The sequence below is a fragment of the Lygodium microphyllum genome, chromosome 8 (assembly GCF_053477565.2).
Source record: "Lygodium microphyllum isolate KBCC chromosome 8, Lygodium_microphyllum_v1.1.10, whole genome shotgun sequence".
NCBI lineage: Eukaryota > Viridiplantae > Streptophyta > Polypodiopsida > Schizaeales > Lygodiaceae > Lygodium > Lygodium microphyllum.
The window spans coordinates 115899591-115914961 of record NC_141142.1 but is presented as its reverse complement, the minus strand read 5'-3'; the positions used below and the strand labels follow the sequence as shown (position 1 = coordinate 115914961).

The 15371-nt window shown below is 42.2% G+C and overlaps 1 pseudogene; it reads right to left on the bottom strand.

Moving 5' to 3' along the window:
* Positions 1–10506: 10506 nt before the first annotated feature.
* LOC148032765 (uncharacterized) lies at positions 10507–11778 on the bottom strand (annotated as a pseudogene).
* Positions 11779–15371: the final 3593 nt, after the last annotated feature.

Here is a 15371-nt window from a genome sequence, read left to right as displayed (position 1 = left end):
AATGTGAATACACAAGTATATACATTTGTTTCTTTCAACAAATTGATGGTTAAAATCCTTTGCTCAACAGGAGCAGGTGATGTTTCTCTCATCAAGTTGATGGATAAAATCTCTTTGCTTGATGACATTTGCTATGTGAAATGTATTTATCTACAAGATGATAATGACAAATGAGGAACATCAACTCTCGTGATTGACTCCTATCAATGAGAGAGAGAGAGAGAGAGAGAGAGAGAGAGAGAGAGAGAGAGAGAGAGAGAGAGAGAGAGAGAGAGAGAGAGAGAGAGAGAGAGAGAGAGAGAGAGAGAGAGAGAGAGAGAGAGAGAGAGAGAGAGAGAGAGAGAGAGAGAGAGAGAGAGAGAGAGAGAGAGCTAAAAAAATTCAGATGGTGTAATAAATATGGTATGAATCATGGATGCCTTGCCAAGCACCCAAGCTCAATCACCATAGGGTACCTTATAGTTATGTTAAGAGACACACTAAAAGTAGCTCAATGATCATAGGGTAGCTTATAGTTATGTTAAGAGACACACTAAAAGTAGCTCAATGATCATAGGGTAGCTTATAGTTATGTTAAGAGACACATTAGACAAAGTAGTTTGATCATGATAGGGTAGCTTATAGTCATCTGAAGAGATCATAGGGTAACTTCATAGTAGATGTGGCTTATAAGAAATGTATGAATTCAAAATAAAATAAAGTGAAAGTAGAAAACCAAAAAGACTCTATTTAAAAAACTCTAAATATCATTGTAGAATATGTTGATTATAGCCATATGTAGCATATCATGCATGCAGCTTAAAGACCATAGTATGTTGATTATAGGCAAATTAGCATATCATGCATGTAGCTTACAAACCATGAGGCTAACATGTGTAAAAGACCCCTAAATCATAGATATCAATTTCATCTTGTCAATATGTAGCACTATCTTCATAATTCTCATCCTTTTGCATCCTCAAAGTACTTGTATATTTGAAAATATTGTGTAATCTCTTGGAGCTTGCATAAGTGTGAGGAAGATTGAGAGAGGTGTATGGTTTCTTGTCACCATTAGTGCTACTCCTCTTTCCCATGTCTTCATTAGAGTGTTGAGAGATTTTACACAATGTATCAATAAGTTCCAACATTGAATGGCTTATTGTGACAAAGCTAGTAAGACCTTGAAATGATTCTTTAGGTTTCTAAAGTGGAGTTGGGAGATGGGTCGTCAAGCCTAAGGTGCTATCCCACACTTGAGGACCCAGTTCAAGTAAATCTAGGTGCTATGAGTAACTTAGGGATATAGGTCTATCAATCATGTCCTACCCTTGATGTGCCCTAAGTTGTGATATGGGGTAGGGCTACAGTGGTCCCTAGGTATAGTGATCATGACACTCATAGAGTACAAATGGGGTAGGGCTACAGTGGTCCCTAGGTATAGTGATCATGACACTCATAGAGTACAAATGGACCGATTTCATTGTTGTGTTTCTTTTCTTTCCACTTCTTTCTCTTCTTTTCCTTTTCCTTTCTCTTTTTTTTTTTTTCCTTATTTTACCTTTTTTTTCTTCTCTTTTATTTTATTTTTTATTTTTCTCATTTTTAAAAAATTTATAAAGAGAGCACATTAAGTGGCATCCCGTTCATGAGTGCAGGGGCCAAGCTTGAGGCTTAAGGGTTTTGCTTAGGAAGACCCTGCTTTGCATATACCCCCTCAAGTTAGATCTTAAGATGACAAAAATGGGTGGTCACACCCAATGAATCTACTGTCACTCATGTCTTCTAATAGGTTCATACAAAATGCTAGCAAGAGGGTGGCTCTCATCATGAGATGGAGCATTGCACAACTATCTATTCTGGCGTTGACATAAAAAAAGAGATAATCACTCTTCCTTTGTAGTAGGTTTTTGTTCTAATAATATTCGCAACAGACGAAGATAGTTATATGTGGTAATGAATGCATGATCTGGGCATGAGGAGAAGTCTTAGTGAAGATCAGGCTTTCTTCAGGGGTCGAGGCATTTACATTGTAGATCAGAGGAAAGTCATACATACCATGCACCTCCCGATTAAAGTCAACTCCAATCATCCTTGGGTGGGGCATGTGGGTAGGATCATTCCTTTCATGTGGTAAGGTGCTCTACAGAAAGCCATCTAGGCCTCTAAGTTAGAGTCCTAGATGTTTTCGTGCCACTAAAGCTGAGCCTCATATCCTTCCACTCTCAGGGTTACCTGCACCACCTTGTCTTCCTAGTAATCTGCAGGCTCCTGCTGCCACCTCGTGGGGTGTCTCATTCTTTCCTCTAGCCATCTCCTAACTAGCCTCACTGTTGAGAGCTTTATGACATCCTCCACCACCCTTGGAGATAGTAACCTATCTAGTGTACAAGGGAAGGCGAAGAAGAACTCGAAAGGGCAGCCATAGTTCTCCCATTGCTCCCATTAGAGGAGATTTGGACTCAAGTTTGGGCCTTTTAGTTTTAGAGAGAGAAAGCCTCTCAACCAATAGGAGGAGAGCTACTGTTACGGTAAAATAGAGGTTTTCCAAATTTGAACTATTTTATCTCGTTTTATAGATTTCTGAAAAGAAGCATTTTTAGGTATTTTTGGAGCATAAATTCGTAGAGACACAAGAAACAAGAGGTGCTGGCACAATTAAAGACAGTAGATGGAAACATCTCTTGTTAGTCTCGCACAACCTTGCAGTATCCCGAGCATTTTCTTGAAATTCTTGAATAATACACCCAAACATTTTCCCTCTAGTGTAGTATCCCTCCCTTTTTTCCAAAAAACTCAAATAGTTAAGCAAAGTGCATATTATCCCTTCATTTTTTCACAAGTTTTTCTATTCAATTCTCTCTTTTCAATCAACGTCTTATTTTGCTTCCTATTCCAACGCTGGGAATGGAGAAACGAGAGATTGAAATCATGTTATGCTTAATGGGGCATTGTAAAATTTGTCATTAAAATCTCCATCCTTGACTGATGACCTATTAGAGGTCTCTTTGTAACTAATGCTCACTAATAGAGTGGTGAATGGCATCAAATATTCCAAACACAAACTTGTTAGTTTTCAAGGTTTGATGGATATATATCTACAACCCTAAACAGACTTCGATAAATTCCTAAAACATAAAATCTCGTTTCAAGCCTATTGAAATTTTTTGAACTTACAGTTTGGCCTATTGACGTGCCACGCCATAGACCAAACTGTAAGTTCAAAAAATTTCAATAGGCTTGAAACCGAGTTTTTATGTTTTAGGAATTTATCGAAGTCTGTTTAGGGTTGTAGATATATATCCATCAAACCTTGAAAACTAGCAACCTATCGAAAACTTACTTGGAATATTTGATGCCATTCACGGCTCTATTAGTGAGCATTTGTACAAAGAGACCTCTAATAGGTCATCAGTCAAGGATGGAGATTTTTAATGACAAATTTTACAATGCCCCATTAAGCATAACATGATTTGGATCTCTCATTTCTCTTCCATTCCCAGCGTTGGATAGTGCAGAGTGGCCAATCCTGGAAGTGGAAACATGTGAATCTTATAGATTAAAGATTTATGTAGAGATTCAAAGATATCTATGGCCTAATGTAGCTAACAAACATGTGAAGATCACAATCTTCATGCCATTACATGTTTTTGTGGATTTTTTAAATGATGAGGAAGTTCGGAAAACAACAACAATGTTCATATGAAAATCGGAGAAATGTATGGACTTCCTAGGTTAGAGCTGGGGTATAAAAGAAGTGTGTGGGATTATGTCCAAAGTGGAACATAAATCTATTGTTTGCAAATATATGATTGCATTACAAAATTTTATTTTGACTTTATATTACATGAGATGGCATTATGTGAATGGAAAGATCATGGCAATTGATCAAGACTTACAAGATGATGCTGATAATCCGATGATGATGTTTGAGGATGAGCTCTTAACGATGCTCAACATAAGGGCAAACATCTCATTACGTAAGTGCGAATGGACATAATGAATGAGGACCTAAATATCCCTGCTGCTTATTTGTTCAAGTGCAATGGTTACAAGGTAAATAGAATATGTAATCCAAAAGTATAGTACCTTGTCTGAGATACATTTTTCATGTTTGCAAATAATGTGAATCACGATGAACCTTATGTTTAGGTGCCCCAGAGAAAAGAGAGAAATACTTTATGTAAGGACATTCACACTACACAAGTTTTCCTCTTGCCCCAATAATACAAATGGAAATACATATGTAAAATTGTAAGAAGGACAAAAAGTGATACAAAAACTATTTGAATTCCATTTCCAATGATGGCAATTTGATTACAAAAACTCTAGATTATGTACAAGAGAGAAATTTCTAATTTGAATACTATAATTTTGGCATATTTATGATCTTTGCATCCTCGCTATATCAGAATTGTCCAAATAGTTGGTGTCATTAGTCGAGTCCTCATCATCTAAGTCAATGGCATTGGGATGGGGATATGTCATTTTGACTCGGGGTTTTGGTCGTGGAGCTAGAGGGTCATATGTAGCTGGTATTGAGAGATTTCGATATGAGAAGTGCAGTTGATTATATTTTCAACAGTCTCTACTCTAAACAGAAGAAAGTCACCATCTGTATAAGTTGTTAAGTGCTCATCATGCATGAAATTGTAGAAATGAGACTAAGTATAAAATTGCTAAGGCTATGTAGGGTTAAATTAACAAAAAGTAAACTTACATTGCCCATTTGTTGACCAAGTAGATGTTCCAGGAGTAGTTTTGCATTGTAGCGAACTCTCCATCCACAACTATGGCCATCACCCTACTCCAACACTATGCAAAGAATAATTCTTGTGTGGTCCAACATTTCGTGGTCTTGAACCACTGCCTTGAAACCCTTTACTAGCTTTTCCAAAGAACTGTTTTGGTAAAGGGAAACTCAATTAGTGATTTTCTTTATTGCCCTCCCCCTCCCCCTCCCCCTCTCCCTCTCCCTCTCCCTCTCATAGAACTTACTACTTCACATTGTCATGGCATCCTTGCATTGAGCTGGCTAGAAAGCATCCCCATGTGGGAATATCATAAACAATCAGGCTCCAATAAGATCTACAAGGCAAGGAGGATAAGAAAGTTTGGCAATAAAATAAAGATTTGAGATAACTTAAAAGAAACATACCAAAAAGGCCTTATCTTTCATGGTATGCCATAACCAGATGTTGTACAAGATCCAAATTGCAATCTCGGTACCATGAACACATGTCCGTATATGATGTTCTCTCCTGGGTCAAAATTGTTGATAGGAGAGAATCTATGAAGAAAACCTTCTCTTGAACATTAAGGGGAAGATTTACTAGAATTAAGCTGCAAAAGCAAATAAATAGTAAGATTTAGGCCATATGCATACGAGGAAAGAAAGCAAAAATTTCACTCTTTCACGATACCTTAAGACTACGATAATTACATGATCGTTGACCTCCTTTTGAAGGTCTGAGAGGTCTCGAATATCCTCCTTGCTAAATTGGATGGCACTGAGCTACTGTTGGTGTGGCATTCTTAAAGGCATCACAACATTAAAAAATGGATCCAATATCTCAAGCGCCTCATGATTGTCCTCATGCATGCAAACATGCCTCTCTCTTTTCTGCATGGCAGCCTCTGTCTCCTTGGCTTCCATCTCACGAGCCTCCCTTTCTTCTCGGGAAACCTTATGGGCATTTAGCCTCATGTTGCGGGAATGCGAGGGTGTGACATCGGTCAGCCTCACATCCTTGCTCTTTTTGAGGGAGGGATATCTAAAATTCCCTTTATCTTCTTGTCTGTAATGCCTTGTGGGACCAACAACTTGTCGTATTTGAACCTAAGTAACCCGAGGGATGTGAAGTCCCTAGGCGTCACTATCACCCTATGAACATGAGGTGCCAAAATGCAGGAGTCCTGAAAAAAATTCTATCATGAAGTCCTCGGAAGCTTCATGCAGGAGATCCAGTGCTGAAGCATGCCAACAGAATTCCATGTTGTTTGTTTCACATATATCTTTCACAATACTGGTAAATGGCATCTTCGCAATTGCAAGCTCATGGGAGTTCATGATCCTCCTTAGCTCTTTAAGCACTGAGGCATGTTGCTGGTACCACATATGATGAGCTCTGGTCTACAGGGGGTATTCTCTTCCTGGAAAACTGGTTCCTTGTGCTACGAGCTCGTGCCAGGGGCCGATGCATCATCCTGCACATTTTGCATGGAGGATGCTCCCTATTGTGCAATGTGTGGGACTTTGGATGATAGTACCCTCGCGGTTTGCTTTGTTCTAGCCATGACTATGAAAGAGTTCAAACATAGTATTAGAACTCCCAATGAGGAAATGGTGAAAAACTAGAGAAATGGGATAAAAGAGACCAAACCCGCACAACATGAGAGAGCGGGGTCCCAAAATTTGGAGCCACCCCCCTTGCGTGCATTGTGCAATGTAGGGGGGTCCCAAAATTAGAAGGCTCGGACCACAGAATGCGAGGGGGGGCTGCTAATATTGGGGCCCCCTATGTTTTGTGGTCTCGAGGACCATTGAACACAGGGGGGTCGGGTCCCAAAATTAGCAACCCCCCCTTGCATTGTGTGGTCCCGCAAACTACACAATGCGAGGGGGATCCCAAATTTAGGAGTCCTCCCTCGTAGTGTGTGGGGCTAAAGGAAATCGCATAACATGAGGGTGTAGGGCCACTACATTAGGAGGCCCCCACCCTCACATTGTGCAGCTCCTGGCCACCGAGGGGAATTGCACAACACAAGGGTGGGGTCATAGCATAGGAGGCCTCCCCCTTGCATTTGTGCAGTTGTTGACGATGAGCTGGGGGAGGACCGCACAATGCGAGGGGGGGGGGTGCGGTCCTCCCCCAGCTCATCGTCAACAACTGCACAAATGCAAGGGGGAGGCCTCCTATGCTATGACCCCACCCTCGCATTGTGCGGTCCTCCCCCAGCTCATTGTCAACAACTGCACAAATGCGAGGGTGGGGAGGACCGCACAATGCGAGGGTGGGGTCGGGTCCCAAAATTAGCAACCCCCCCTTGCATTGTGTGGTCCCGCAAACTACACAATGCGAGGGGGATCCCAAATTTAGGAGTCCTCCCTCGTAGTGTGTGGGGCTACAGGAAATCGCATAACATGAGGGTGTAGGGCCACTACATTAGGAGGCCCCCACCCTCACATTGTGCAGCTCCTGGCCACCGAGGGAAATTGCACAACACAAGGGTGGGGTCATAGCATAGGAGGCCTCCCCCTTGCATTTGTGCAGTTGTTGACGATGAGCTGGGGGAGGACCGCACAATGCGAGGGTGGGGTGTCACAAGATTGGGAGGGCCCCCCTCGCATTGTGCATCTCTGGCCACAGGGGGGGATGACATAGCACGAGGGGGGTGGGTCGAGATTTTTCCACACTCCCCCTCACATTGTGTAGGACGTGGACTGGCACAATGCAAGGGAAGGGTGCTCTTGTAGCTCATTTGGCCATATCACATTGTGCGGGCTTCACAGGGGGAGCGACTCACCACCGTAGATGAGTGCCAAGAGCTATGGAGGTTCGAGAGATTCGAGAGGCTTGCAACATGCAAAGTGAAAAATCAATCGACTATCAAATTTTGTGCTATATATAATGTGTCAATGTTACTCAATGCCACATTAGCAAGATAATGAACCCACACATGTTAGAGTTAAAAGTGCATGCCATGTGTTCACCACAATGGTCCCTTTGCATGTGAAGAAATGAGTGAGGCACCATGTGTCCACTAGCGAGGCTCCTTGCACATGCCGCAGTGAATGCGCATGTAATCACCACGTGTGCAATACCCGAGGCTATAAAGAGCCTAGCCAGGAGAAGATTCCCCCCCCCCCCCCCCCCCTATTTTTGCATTCACTCACTCCCTCTCTATCACTCTGCTCTCTCTCCCTCCCTCCCTCCCCCTTGGCTTGTGTTGCTTGATCAAGGTTCCATTGTCGCTCTTTGTCCTAAGGTGAGGCCTTCGAGCTAGTTCAAGGATTGGGTTGCTAGGCATTGACACCATGGTTGCCAATGATTCTGCCATTGAGGGTTCCTCCATAATAAGAGAGTTGAGGAATGCTTTGTAACTTAAGGCATCAACAACTACATTCTCTTTGCCGGGTCAATACCTGATCTCAAAGTCATATTCTTGCAGAACCTCAATCCAGTGACGTTGCCTCATATTGAGGTCAATCTAGGTGAGGATCCGGTTTAGTAGCTTGCACCCCCCATCCCCCTCCCTCGGTCATTGGAATCGTAGAATGCAAGGAGGGGGTCTCAAAATCTTGCCCCCCCTCATATTGTGTGGTCCCCTCATCCCAAAACAAGGACCGGCACAATGCGAGAGGAAGGCCTCGAGATTTTGAACCCCCCCTCACATTGTGCGGTCGCCTCATTTCCTGTCCCCATCCCAATCCCAAACCACCAAGGACCCGCACAACATGAGGGGGGCCTCAAGATTTTGGACTCCACCCCCCTCATGTTGTGTAGGTCCACCCGCCCCAAATTTCTAAGGACCCCCACAACACGTGGGGGGGGGGGGGCTTAAGGTTTTGAAAACAACCCCCCCCCAACACCCCGCGTTGTTTGAGTCCCCCTTTGCTGATTGGTGTTTCTCATATAGTTGTGTTTGGGCATATGGATACTACACAAGTGCAACACATTGGGGGGACTCTTGAGCCTACGAGGAGTGAAGCCAGTCCTAATACTTCAGTGCACAAGAGCTTGCTAGTATTGAAGGCACTCCTAGTGCTCTGGCACACGAGCCTAGGAGGAGTGGATGCATGCTTGTAGATTTCCTTGGTCGAGTGGGACAAGAGCATCTATTACCACAAGTATCCTAGGTGTTTTTTATCGCTCCCTCTGTGGAGGAATGGATCAAGGCCTCATGAGTCTACCTTGAGGAACATGAGGCCACTTTTTTGGAGCGGACGTTGGCTAGAGAGGTTCCTATCAAGGGCCTATAGTATGTTCACATAAATGATGCCTTTGTTGATAAGCCCCAAAGGAAAAGGTTCTATAGGGTAGTGCTAAGGGTTCTTGAAGGCATGAAAAAGGTAGATCTACAGTGCCCTGCACACAATCATAAGTGTTGTCTCATTGAGTACTTTCACAGGTTTGTATGCTTTCTGCATGTGTTGCTAGGAGATGAAGGAAAAGAGCTTGTCGAAGACCTAGAAACACACAACAGCCCTGTGAAGTGGAGACAGAGGGAGTGCAAGAGGTTTCACAGACAATACATGTGGCTAGTGAGAGGGAGCAAAGTGCTCAACTTGATGTTGAAGCTTTGAGAAGAGAGAACATAGAGGTGGTCGGTTCTATTGTTGAGCAAGAGATTGAGGAGGATGTTGGTGAAGTTTCCACAGCTCTGCTCCATATCTAGGCCCTTTTTAACATCAGGGAGGACTATTGCCTAGCCATTATTGCACAGAATCTAGAAATAGATTCTAATCTTATTGTACCGGATTTGGATATGTATCTGCTTGTGGATTCAAATGTCAAGGAAACGGAATACCTCTTTGCAGTAGAGACTTTGACTATGATATACAAGGATGCACTTCGATATGAGTCATCCATTCCTTTAGAGGAAGAGTTTGAGGCAACACAAAAAAAATTGAATGTTTCTAGCTTGGGCAGATCAAACATTGACTCCTAAATCCTTGCAAATGGGCCAATCATCCATTCAAATATGGAGTGAGGAGTTTCTTCTTTTAGATGAAAGTTAGAAGGTTTATTTCACAAACTATGTTCATTTGGATACCATGTTGATTTCCATAAAAATTTTCCTAAGACTCACTAGGTATGTTTACTATTTTTCAGCTTGTCGTGTATGAAGATGGTTTCATTGGCTGTGTAGGTGGCAAAGGGAAGGGAGGTTTAGGCAAGGACTCTGCCTTGGGCCATTACACCAAAGACCTCACCTTTCCAAAGTTCGTTGCATTCCACCATAAGTTCTCAAGGGACAATGCAGAGTTCCCTCTTTTTGCATTGAAGACCCTATCAAGATATCTTAGAGGGTATCCTATTAGGTGGAATGTAGACAAGATAATGTTTTTGGAGAAATAGGAAGCTATGTGAATTTTTGGTCAAAGACTTGGTTTCTAGAAACTACATGCCAAATACCACTTAGCGTACACATCATTCGAGCTAATGAGTGGGATCAAGGATCCCAATATGCTTGTAGAATATGGAAAAAGGTGCTTGCTTAGAAGGAGATCAATTCCCAAAATTGATCAACAATCTTTAAATGAACTAGAGCAACAATTACAAGAAGAAATTGGCCCATCTTCAAAGAGTCCAAGAGTAGAGGAGTGAGCTTCATTGTTGTATACTCAAGAATAGTGGTTTTTCAGAAAAAGTGAGTTGTATATTTGTAATGTAAAATGTTTCTTCCAAAAATAGATAATTGATAAGTGTTTCTTTGTGTCAAAATTTCTACAAACACCTCAAGTATTTACGAGGAATTGTTGGTTATGGGTATCCAAGTTTTTCCTTGCCTTTGTCTAGTTTTTCACCACATAGTATGTTTGATCGATGCATTAGAATTCTCCCATGATTCTTTTGTTATTTGTCTCTCCAAATGTTGCATTGCTTTGTTAATTTTAGATGCTCTTAGTGTTTCTTTTCTATTAGCTCTATGGTGGACAAGCTTTCTATATGTCCATTGGTGTAATTCTTCTAAATTGTTGGCTCTCTCTACTCCTCCACCATGTCTTGTATGGCTGAAATAGCATGTACGAACTTGATAATGGGTTTTCTCCATACCTTGAGTTGACCATATTGATGATAAATTGCCATATTCCTTGGCAAAACAAGGGTGTGGTTATATATAATGTGCTATCAAAGCATAAGAAAAGATGCCAAATTAGTGCTTCATGCACCTACAATTAAGCAATTATATTTTATAAGATATTATGAAGATAACGTACCATGTAGTGGGTAATGTGTTGATCTGTCCATGCACTAACTATTGACTCTTTAAATTTTTCCAATGCTGTTTTAAAGGCATGGTAGTCATCTGAGTTCCATACGTGCATGTCACAAAACTTAAAGATTGTATCAAAATACTTCCAAACGTTGGCCTTGCGTGATTGTGCTTCACCACAGTCAGCATGGTCCACAATTGCATTGTGGATGCACCTCCACTTATTGAATTGAATTCTTTGAATGGAATGTTTTACTTGACTAGGATTATTGAAGGGTGGTGGGGATAAAAATCTCCATGCTTTAACACCCCCAATGGAGAGTTTCTTTGACATGTCTTGACCATCCTTTGACCTTTTCTCGTCCCTTTCAATCTTCACATTTCCACCATGCAAACAAATGTCTGATAACGCCTTCTCAAGTGGTGCTGCAATTGCCTTGATCTGTGTAGACCTAGGTCGCATTGTCCAAGCAAAACATATATACAAGAAAAGTAATTTCTCAATGATCCTACACAGACCATGCATTGTGTAGATATGGACTCAAGGCAATGGAATATCTAAAACTTCTCTCAAACTTGGATCTTTGAGGTGCCTATTGGGTGCCTTTTTCCAATTCCTTTCATCAAGTTTCTTTGTAGGCATGCATGCAATATATGCATGGACTCTTTGAATTTGCCCCTTTTGAGACATTATACATGCACTTTAGGATCTTCAAATAACTTGCTAGATGCCGCTCTACTTTGAATCTTCCAAATCCTTCCATGCCCAAGATTTTTCCGTTGCTTTTCTCACTAATGATTTGGGGGTATATTTGTCTTGTGGAAAATCCAATGTAAGGTTTCAAAATTCTTGGACATAACTTAGAATACACAAATATTATAAGCATGTGACATAACAACAATATTAGCATATGTAAACTTCCAATTTAAAATATATTGCTCACCTCAAAGGACCCTAGAGAGAATATATTGTTATTTGATTGGACATTAAACCATTTTGGATTGTGCTTTGAAATTATTGGATCAAGTGCTCTATTCATCAGGGTGATGGTGAACCATTCTAGCTTTTTATCCTTCACAATTTGGCACTCATTGAGCTTGAGTACAAATTTCAGGAGACCATCACATTCATCATCGGGAGTCACCTCAAATAATTGAACATAGTATGACTGCAGGGCCTCCAAATTGTAAAATATATTATTGTATTTGTTGTAAACCATCGCCTCCCCCTTGGTACTAATATGAAATGGAGCTCCTAGGAGTTGTAGAACTTGATCATTCACTTGTTTTTGCATTTTTTTTCAGTGATGTTGGGTTTGGCAATATTGATCCTTGTAGCTTAGATTCCTTCATCTTTCTGTAAAGAGATTTGTAAATAGCTATGTATCCCCTGCTAGATATACCTGCCTCATCAAAAAAAGCTTACATATCACTTGAGCTAACTTGACTCCCTCTCCAAAAAATCTTAATCTCTTGTTTTGCAAGATTTTGATACTTTGGATCCTTCAAGATTGCTTTGATAGCTTCCTTATCTAGAAGCATTTTAAAGTGTTCAATTGATGCCTCTATGCTTGAAGTCATTTCTTCATTGGGTTGTAGGATATCCCTGTATTCACTAAAAAAAATGTTCAATTATCATAAATTATTTTACAAATATTTTATGAGATGGTAAAAAAAGTAACAAAGAGCTTCCTTACTTCATTGCATGTATTCTTTTCTTAATACCACCGCTTCATAGCTTCATGTCGTGAATATTTTGACGTTTCCTACATCATTTGCAAACCCCTAATATTATATCTTTAAACCTCAATTTATCTCTTTGTTTCTCCAGCTCTAAAATAGTCTCCTTGTTCTGCAATAATTTGTGCTTACATTGCTCTAATGTTTGCCTCAAAGAGTGTTAACCCCAAGTCGAGATGGCGGAACAAGGAAGGAAAAAGCAAAAAATAAAAAATAAAAAACATGGAAAAAGAGCAAAGATATGCAGGCGACCTCCAAAACTAAGCCGGGGCAAAAAGCACAATTTTAAATGAAGGGCGCCTCAAAAAACTCGGAAAACTCTTGTAAAAGAGCTTTAGGCTCCCTCCTGTGCCAATTGTAAAATATTAGACGGGTGTAGGCTAGAGGCATGAGGTTAGAAGAGGGAAATGGAAAAAAGGCCTTGCCACAAGGGCCTGTCATGTAAAAAAGAGATGGGTGCCCATGAGATTTTAGGGTTTGTATACATAAAGTTCAAAAAGTGAATGAGAGCTCATTCTTTTGGTGTGTGGCAACAAGAGTCTTCTTCTTCTTCTTCTTCTCTTCTCCTCATCTTCTTACTTGTGTGTGCTCTTGAGAGAGGGAGTGTGAGAGTGTGAGGGAGTGAGTGTGTGAGAGTGAGGGATCAAGAGGGTGGAGCTCTTCACCATCTCCTCTTCTCTTATTCTCTTCTCTTCTCTTTTCTTGCGCGCCCGGCTATGGAGGATGGAGCTTGGAGATGGAGGAGGCTTGAGGATGCTTGAGCTCGCATCTAGGATCGTGTGAGAGAGAAAGCAACTCGTATCAGCATCAAGATAAGCTCAATACACTCATAGCATCGACGACGCATCGGCTAGGTGAGAGATAGCCATTAGAGCTCGCTTGGAACGCTTGAAACAATAAGCGGTCCGTGGGTCTTGGCGGTTGAGTGAAAGCTCTCACATTTTGGTTCCGTTGCCGGGACCAATGGATTCAAGCTTGAGCACTTGTGCACCTCATATTGAGCATCGAAGTAAGGGATTCATCCTCGAAACGGAGCTTGAGATAGGTAGGAAGTTTGGGTGTTTTTGATCTTTAAAACAAGTAAGTATTTTGGTATATTTTGTTTGTTTGATGATTGGGAAACATGGAGAAATTATTTCAGTTTTTTACTTTCGATTCTTGTTGCATTTAGAGTAGGTTAGGATTAGGAAATCGCACCGAAGAAGGGTAGTGTTGCAAAGCAGGGCAAAACAGGGAAAAAATCGTGCAAAACTTGGCAAAAATCTCGCTTGTGATGCCTAAGATCGGCAAGTGAGTGATTGGGGGCATCAACACCATACTCGGGAAGGGGGATAAGAGCCAAGAGGCCAAGGTAGAGCTCATTTGTGACCATTTCACAGAGAGAGAGAGAGAGAGAGAGAGAGAGAGAGAGAGAGAGAGAGAGAGAGAGAGAGAGAGAGAGAGAGAGCCACGCACGATTTGATCCGATCTCACCATCGATGAGCCTACCACTCTATTCAGGTATATGAACCCCTTTCCCTATCCCCCTAGACAGGATCTGGAGGTTTGTGCTTGATACGATTGAGTAAATCGCGAGAAACAACCAAAATCAAACTCTCGCTGTCGACGTTGCACCGCGTTCAGCCCGTCCGAATGGTCACTTTTGGGCTGAGTCCTAGAATCAGCCCTTGACCCTTTTTCACTCGGCCCACTCGGCCCAAACCCTAATAGGCCCTCGGCCCCGACCTACTCGGCCCGCTCGAGTCGACCATTCGGACCATCGACCAATTCGGCCCAAGTGCCTCGGCTCCGAGTGACCTCGTCTGAATTGACCACTCGGCCCGTCTGAGCCAATCTGTCCGAGTGACTTCGTCTGAGTCCGTGCTTCGGCCCGTCCGGGCCTACCCTGTCCAAGTCCCAAATTCGGCCCTCGGCCCATGCACCTCGGCCCGTCCGAGTGACCCACTTGGACCCTGTAATTCGGACCAGTTGGGCTGAGTGAAAATTTTTATCAAATTCTCAGAAGTTTGACCTGATCCGGTTGGAGCTCAGTAGCGCAAACTGTCTAAAGTCCTTCTGACGCGCTCAGAAGTCAATTCTGGCGCTTGAAATAGACAGAATCGTAAGGAGTAGCCGCTTGGCAGCTTGAAGTAGGCAGCAACGAGACCCGGAGACCTAGACGCAGAGCGCTGAGCAGTTAAAACCTGATTGGCCAAGAACAAACGAGGCAACATATTAGAAAGACCCTGAACCCTGTTAAGGAGGCCAGAAAATTGACCAACAAGCCTATCAGGCCCGAAACAAAGCGAGAGTGCATAAGACGCTTCGAGGTTGTTTGTTGCACTTACCTTGAATTTCCGCACTTGAATGCACTTAAAGAAATTGAAAGCTTGGTTGAGCACAGGTGCACTAGGAGCGACACGCACATTGAGTGACCATAAATTGAGGATTGTATTCAATAACTGAAGGAACTTACTCAGATAAACCACTCAAGGAACCCACCAGTAGGAGAGGACCCAAGATGTAGACAAACCATCAATGCGCGAAGTAGGACCAAGCAGGTGGCGTCAACGACATGGATCTAACAAATCCACTCAACCCGATCAACAGCTTGCGGAGCACAACAATACAACTATGGCAGAAGAAGGCTCAAACCATAGGTCTAGTGAGAAACTCGACTTAAACGTCTTCCCGGAGGCTATCCAACAGAGCTGGTCAGCGACTACGATGCA